This window comes from Lemur catta, chromosome 25 (genome assembly GCF_020740605.2).
Source record: "Lemur catta isolate mLemCat1 chromosome 25, mLemCat1.pri, whole genome shotgun sequence".
Lineage (NCBI taxonomy): Eukaryota > Metazoa > Chordata > Mammalia > Primates > Lemuridae > Lemur > Lemur catta.
The window spans coordinates 1912163-1920486 of NC_059152.1; the positions used below are offsets into that span (position 1 = coordinate 1912163).

An 8324-nucleotide genomic window follows, 5' to 3' on the forward strand; every position below is an offset into this window, starting at 1 on the left:
AACAATGACTTCATATAAGCTGCATCAGAGAAAACTGAAGATGAAAAAACTGCCATCCCCATATATAACTAATTTGTGCTGTGTACCAGCAAGAACCTGCTTTAAATTTCCATGCCAGTGTACAACGCCCATCTTGTACCAGGCAAGGTTAGTGGCTATTGCAAATACCACCAGGACGGGGCTAGCAAAAGACACATTCGGTAGTGTGTTCACTATACACAAAAAGACACTGTACAGTTTAAAAACAAACCTTACACAGCCTTACATTTTCCATTTTTTTCTTTAAAAGGAGTGAGTTTTGTACAGGGCAAGAAAAAAACTGTGCTAGAACCAACTTATTAATCATCATCTTCATCTTCATCTTCCTCCTCTTCCTTCTTTTTCTTGCTTTGCTCAGCCTTGACGACTCCCTTTTTTGCTGCATCAGGCTTTCCTTTAGCTCAGTGTGCAGCAATATCCTTTTCGTATTTTGCCTTCAGCTCTGCAGCCTTCTTTTCCTAAGGCTGCCTGTCCCCTGCCGCAGTTTCCTTCCACATCTCTCCCAGTTTCTCTGCAGCATCACCAATGGGTAGGCCAAGATGTTCTCCTTTGATTTGGGGTGATACTCTGAACAGAACAAGAGAAAGGCCGAAGGAGGCCTCTTGGGTACATTGGGATGCTTGAACTTCTTTTCTGTTTCCATTTCAGGAGGGATATAGGTTTTCATTTCTCTTTCATGACGGGCCTGTCCGCCTTTGGCATATCTGCAAACGCCTTTCTCTTCAGCAGACGTGATCTTGCACATCTCTGAGCACTTCTTAGAAAACTCTGAGTTGACGGAAGCATCTGGATGCTGCTTCTGGTGCCCCTCCCGACGAGTCTGCACAAAGAGCACGTGTGATGACGTTGTGCCTCTCGGCTTCTCGGGGTCTCCTTTGCTCAAGTTTATTCATCCTCATCAAGGCACAGAGTCGCCCAGTGCCTGTCCCACTCTCACTTGCCCCGGGGCTGTCTCTGGTGCTCAGTGTACCGCAATTGCCACACAAGACTTTTGAAGAGCAATTTCTGCCTGCCGTCTTTCCTCCCCATCTTTCCTCCCTGACCCCGGCTGTCCTCCTGTCACACGTGCTCGTGGGTTGGTGGCTTTCCTCACACTGTTTTGTACACCTCGGTTGCTCTGGGCTCTTCTCAACGTGACAAAATATTCACTCTTTAAGGCCCAACTCAAAGATCTCCTCTCTGCGAAGGCCTCCCAACTTGATCAGGTAGGACTGACAGCTGTTGTCACTCACCGCAGGGCACCGGAGTCGGGTGTGGACTGCTGGCCCCCTTTGCTGGAGCTTAACTCCTTAGCAACACCATGGTGTCTTTCTCTCGTTTGCGTTCTGAGGGCCTCATGTTAACGCCTGCATGGTAGCATTGGTTGACTGAATGTGTAGATGGACAACTTAGTAAATAAACGGAAAAATAATTGCCTTTGAGCAAGTTGTTTACCCTCTCTAGACCTCTGCTTCCTTATCTGTAAACTGAGAGAGTTAAAATAGCTGATGTATCATATCTTCCCAGTTCTAATGTTTTTAAAATTCTACGTTTATATTTTGAAATCCCGTAAAATAGTATATTTGAACATATTTCAAAACTGGATGATGGATCAAACGGTGCTAATTAGATAAAGCTGAATTATCACTGACATTTTGAGGGGCAGCTTCTCATTCCCTGCGAAGTGATAAGATAAAAATAGTGGGACTCTTCTCAATTAACTTTGCTGGCAGATGCGATAATGAAGAATTGCACTATTTTAGTCTAAATCCACAAGGCAGCAGCACAGCACATTCTCGCATTTTCCTATAAATTTTTGCCTTTATATTTCTATATGTTGTGTTTTTCTTCTTTTACAGTTTGGGGGAAGACCACAGGAAGAAGAAGGATAATACTTAGGAAACTATAGTCTGCCATTTAGCTGTATAGTCACAATTGAACCAATCTAATAATTATTACTTAAATTTGTAACTTGTAGTATTTATAGTCTAAAAAAAGTTGTTTACTCAAGCATATCAAGTTAAAAATATATCATGGGCCCAGCGCGGCGGCTCACGCCTGTAATCCTAACACTCTGGGAGGCTGAGGCAGGAGGATCGCTCGAGGTCAGGAGTTCGAGACCAGCCTGAGCAAGAGCGAGACCCCCATCTCTACTAAAAATAGAAAGAAATGATCTGGACAACTAAACATATGTATAGAAAAAATTAGCCAGGCATGGTGGCGCATGCCTGTAGTCCCAGCTACTCGAGAGGCTGAGGCAGGAGGATCGCTTAAGCCCAGGAGTTTGAGGTTGCTGTGAGCTAGGCTGACGCCACGGCACTCTAGCCTGGGCAACAGAGCAGGACTCTATCTCAAAATATATATACATACATATATATATATATATGTATAATGAAGACATTTTTTTCATATGGAAATATAACAAATATTTTAAATGATGCAAATTATATATCATATTTTTGACCTATAAATCCAGGAGTTTCTTTTCCACATGATTATCCTGGATAAAGTTAGAAACTAGGCAGTCTCTGATACCTTCGTAACTCCTTTCCAGTATTACAGCATTTGTTAGCTGGCAACAACCAGAGCCAAATGCACAATTTGGATTTCAGATTCACTAAGTGGTAAATCATTTGTAAGACCCAAAATACACAAAGCTGCAGCAGCGACAGTATCCTCCCCAAGCACTTCAGAAGGATCCCGAGCACACTGCCAACATTTATTAATTGCTCTATAAAAAGACACGCAGGAAGGCATGAGCCCCGAAGTCTGACAACGCCAAAACATCATTAGGATGACTGCTCACTGTCATTTAGTTCCGAAGCAAAAGCGGCTCATGGAATTACAGAACAATTAATAATCTTCCAGGACTCCTTCATATGCTTTAAGAGTTCTTGTCCAAATTATGGATTTTCTTCCTCCTCTGACAGTTTGAGTGCCGGGTTGAATGGGCCTACTTTGCATGTCTCTTTCCCACATGAATCTCACCCAACATTGCTGCCGTTTAGGAAAAAATACAGGACTAGGGATCTGATGATCCTTTATGAGTGTCTTTTGTCACCTCCCGCCAGTGCTAGACAAAGGAGGCGTCACCTGGCCATGCTCGCAGTGGCCTGGCAGGTGAGCCCAGCCCGCAAAACTCCGTTCACGCCACCCTCTCCCCAGGCAGGTGCCTGGCTCCAGGCTCCCCGATCTGTTCCACACACGTCCTCCCGCACCAGCCGGCCTCTCTGGGGGGCTGCAGCGGGCACCTGCGGCCACAACGTGTCCCTCCAATCTTGGGGGCTTCCCGGGAGCAGCCTCCGGCCCAGGCTGTGGGAGGGAGTTGATGGACACGCTTAGATCACAAGCCGCACACTGACCACGCAACCGGCCCATCCAAAGGGATCCCACCCTTTGTCCCACTCTCCATTTCGGTCACAGATCATCCAATATGTATGTGTCGCACCTAGGATGCTAAGAAGTGCTCAGAGATCACTTTTGGCTGATCCCATGGCAGTCACCAGAAACAGAGAGATATAACCCCATTCAGGGTTGGGTGACTTTCTCAGACAAAGCAGTTTTGAAGCACAGGGGGCGGGGGGGAATGACCAGCCTTACCTCGAACTGTTAATGCCACCCTTCCAGCTGGGGAGGAGGGGCGGGGGGAAGGCGTGCTTCAGCAGGGCTTATCAAGGCTTGGAAAGTTCCGGTCAAACTGACAAGCAGTGGATTCCTGCTAGGATTCCCCAGGCCACCGGTGGACAGCACTCCCCGGGGGAGCTTCTGGAGTCCTTAGCCCCTGCCTCAGTGCAGCTTTGTCCGTATTAGTTTTAAATTCTGAAGACACTTTTCTTTGGAAAACCATAAACAAAACTAAAAACACCTTTCTGCTTCTAGAATGGAGGTAAAGGTTGAGGATGCTTCAGATGGAACAGTTTGGGCTAAATTCTACGCTCAACAGTCACTGGACAAGTTGACTATATGCGTCCTGGTTCCCAGGGATGAGAGGTTGAGATAATGTTGCTCATCTCACGTGAGATAACTTGTGATGACAGCTTGCAAGTTACTGACATTTCACGCGGTCCACAGTGCTATTCGATCTACCTGTCTCTTCTCTCAGGATAAAAAACACCGGGCTTAAAGAAAGAACGTACACCTTAAATTCAGAAGACCTGGTTTCCAATGCTGCCACTTCTTAGGTATGTGACCTTAGATATGTCACATAGCCCTTCTGAAATTTAGTTTCCTCACGTGTAAAATGTTTGTTACTACCTGCTTTAACCTCCCTATGGGGTTATTGTGAAAATCAAATCAAATGACACAGCTTTTGTGTTTAAATTGATGTAAAAATATTTATATTGAATGTGTTAATATACTGACATTATCAATATTTTTACTTACAAAATGTCTTACAGTCTAATTTGCCCAAAGTTTGATGTTATGAACTTATGAACTGCCACCTTTTTTTAATTCGTGAAAAATTTGTAATATTTTTATGTTATGTATATTTTACCATAATTTTTTTTAAAGTAACATCTCCTAGCAGAAAGTTTAGGGACCCCCCCCCCCCAGTGACACTTCTTTCCCCCAAAGATCCAACTTAGGACCAAATTCAAGTTCCCTGACCAGAGTGTTAGAAATCAAAGACAAGTGCTTATTACTTGTCTAGAATATCTTATTTTGTTCCACTTATTATAGGACTAGCTTAGCCAGTAAATTATATCTTAGTTCTCACTCACCAATCAACAGGAATGTTAAGTGGATAAGTAGGATCTGGGCATATACTGAAAGTATAATTGCACTGGTAACCTAAACTCCAGCAAATACTCTTAACAATTCAGGAAACTGCGAGCTACTTTTCCCTGTAAAATGTCTCAGTTTTCAAAAAGCTCAGGTGTCTCTGTCCCCTTTCAGAAAAGTAAAGTAGTATTACGGCACTTTACTGCATGTCCATCTGTAAATTCATTTGTATTAAAAGCAAATAATATTGATGGAAGCCCCAAAATTCCGTACTTTGAAATACCTGTATACACGGGGCCACATAACAAGGGGTGTAGACAAATACTTGGCTTAATTATAATGTTCGGTCCACCACTCCTAGCCTGGTTTGCGGGAGAGACTGCCTTGCTCGGTGGAATGACTTCTTTAACAATGAACCTTTCATTCACTCGTGATTGCACCAGAGGAATTACCAGTTCTTCAAAATAGCTTTTTAAAGTAAGAAATTAGCTTTTGGGGGGTGAGGAGGGCTGGAAACATGTAGGGGGTGGGAAACTGGATCTAGAGTAATTGAACCTGGGCCACCTAGGACTTGGAAGCCAATTCCAAAACTCGATTCATCTGAGTTCTAATCTGGTGACCCTATTCCCGCTTTTAATGTAAAGAAATCCTTACCAATCGTGCTGGACACAGCTGACACCAGCGGAGAACCCACCTGGTCTGCTCTGCAGAAGGAACAAACGCTGAGCGGGCCATGTGACCTTCTGCCCTCTCAGTCTGGAAGCCATGGTGCGGACAGGTGAGACGGTGATGGGAGAACACCTGCTTACCCTCTGAAGAAGACAATATTTCCTCCAGAATTATCTACACGGCATTGTTCATCTGGGTTGAAGTCTCCTTACAATAAAACAGCTCTGCTCAGGGGGTTCTTATACCAACAAGCAATTGTAGTATTATATGGCCTTATTCGCCAAAGTTATTAATAGCAACGAGTTTTAAGGCGGGAAGCAATGAGTTTTTGGAGGAGGACGAGAAACAGTTCTGGCAGGGACAGCCAGTTTGAACGAGGAGCCGACTGACCCTGGGAGAGGGAACCCAGCTGGACAGCAGCAAGACGAGCCCACTCACAAGGCAGGGAACGGGCAGGCCCCAGCCACCAACTCGGCAACGTCACCTGCATTTTATGCATCAGAACTGAAACTACCTCCCTCCATTCCCACAGCGTTGTGGACGTGAGGACCAAAACCACATGCTGCCTTTGCACTGAATACAAGCAATGCGATTTTGAGAGTGAAAGCAATAGATAAGCCGTGTCCACCGAAGAACCGGGTCCAGGACGGTACATGCTACATTCCCACTGGTAAAAATGGGTTTGTGCAAAAATACAGTTTGAAGAAAATAATCTATTTTTGTCAACAAAAGTGGACAGGGAACATGGTCTGTTACTAACTTGGGTGAATTTATTCTGGAAACCTTTTCTGCTTTAACTTTCAAAGGCCGATCCCAGGAGAAAGCATTCTACTGCTCAGCAAGGGTATGGCCTGATTCACTCACCAGCTATGAAATCAGTCCTGATCGCTGTGGTCAATGCTTGAAAATAATCAGTGACAACAGCCTAAAGGGGTTGCCCTTTTTCTTCCTCTCCTTTTTAGTCCATTTTTTTGTTGGTTTCTATGGAAATCTCTATATTGAGGGGGAGAGGTATTTGCTTACCGTAAAACATGTTTTTTAAGCCAGCGCACTATTTATGGCTATATCGATTTTGGTTTTATGATAACATACATTCAAATATTACATACATGTCTACATATATGAAACTATCTGTAAGTTACAAGCCATAATAATAAAACAAACATTTGTTAAACCCACCCCCCCATTGCCAGTGACTCTCTTCCTTCCCCACCCCTAGGGATAATCACTATCCTAAATTTGTGACTTCTTTGCTTTAAAAATAGTTTTGCCACATACGTAATATTTAATATATTGTTTTGTTTGCTTTTGTTGTTTGGGGGCTTTATAAAGATAACATGCTAGTCCAGGCGAGGTGGCTCACGCTTGTAATCCTAGCACTCTGGAGGCCAAGGGGGCCTCGGCTAATTTTTCTATTTTTAGTAGAGACGGGGGTCTCACTCTTGCTCAGGCTGGTCTCAAACTCCTGACCATGAGCGATCCTCCTGCCTCGGCCTCCCAGAGTGCTGGGATCACAGGCGTGAGCCACCGCGCCCGGCCTATTGCCCATTTTTCTGTTGGGTTTTTTATAAGGCACCTGTTGAAGGATCTGCATCACATTCTCTGGTATTTTGCATGTTGAACCCCGGGCTTAGCGGGAAGATTATTCCTTTGAGGATGGGTTGGGAGTTGAGAAACTTGATTTGGTCTGAAGGGGCGTGGGAGGGAAACCATGGCCGCGTAGGTTTACAGAAGCCTTTTATTGACCCTGGCAGGAGCGATCCTGTGTCTGTCCTCCCCTCTCTCACCCAGGTCTTGCACCTTTTTATTCTGTCTTGAAGTTTTAATAGCTGCTGAAGACAGTACGAGGAGGGTGTCAGCCGTTCCTCGGTGACACCGCTGGAGGACGGCAGCCACCTCCCCGGTCCCTACCTCCTTTCTCGTCGCCCCAACTGCACATCTCATCCCGCTGCACATCTGGCCTTGGGATCACGGGCGCCTTTTCATGTCATCCGCCATCTAATCCTGGGCTGCAGTCCTGGATCTTCTCTTTCACACCCCTCCCTCTCTCGGTTTTCACGGTAAGAGAGCAAACCGCTGCTCGCTGGCTGCGGGGAACGCGGCACTCTGACCGGGGAGCCCCCGTTGTGCCTTTTGCCCGGGTCCCTGCGGGGCTGTCACGCAGCTGTCCCCAGGCCAGGCTGGGTGCTGCGGTTCGGATGTGGTTTGTTTGGCCCCACTGAGTCTCCTGTTGGAATTCGGTTCCCGTGTTGGAGGTGGGGGCGAGTCCCTCCTGAGTGGCTCGGTGCCATCCTCCCGGGCGCCAGCGAGTTCTCACCCCAGTGCCTGCGAGAGCCGCTTGTTAAAAGCAGCCTGGCACTTCCTCCTCTCTGTCGCACTCCTGCTCTCTCGCCATGTGCTCAGGGCACAGGTCGCCTCTGCGGGAGTGGGAGCAGCCTGCAGCCCCCCCAGAAGCACGTGCCGGCGCCCCGCTCCTTGTGCAGCCGACAGAGCCGTGAGCCCATAGGCCTCTTTGTTTCTGCTAATAAATGACCCGCCCTCACGTATTCTCCTATTGCAACACAAACGGACTAAGACAGTGGGCCTCGTCCCGCTGAGGCTTTGGGTAGCAGCGTGCCCACGAAACCACTTCGTAACGCGGTTGGTCCTTTTCCACAGTAACCATGTTATGATCGGGGTCTGTGTTATTAACGAAATCAATCATAGCGTGTAGCCACACCAGTGTCATACAAACGAGAATAGCACACGAGCCTCTGTGACAACATATAACCTAGATATGAGCACGGTTCCTGAGCACACTCATCTGGCCTGCAGCGTGATTTCATTATTGCAGGGCTCCCGGCAGCCCTAGTTTTGCTCTGATGATACCATCCTTGGTAGTAGCATTGGGCCCTGTCTCCCATGGCTCAGCGGTT

The 8324-nt window shown here is 46.4% G+C and overlaps 1 pseudogene; it reads right to left on the reverse strand.

Moving 5' to 3' along the window:
• Positions 1 to 338: 338 nt before the first annotated feature.
• Positions 339 to 8074, reverse strand: LOC123627413 (annotated as a pseudogene).
• Between the last annotated feature and the right edge of the window lie 250 nt (positions 8075 to 8324).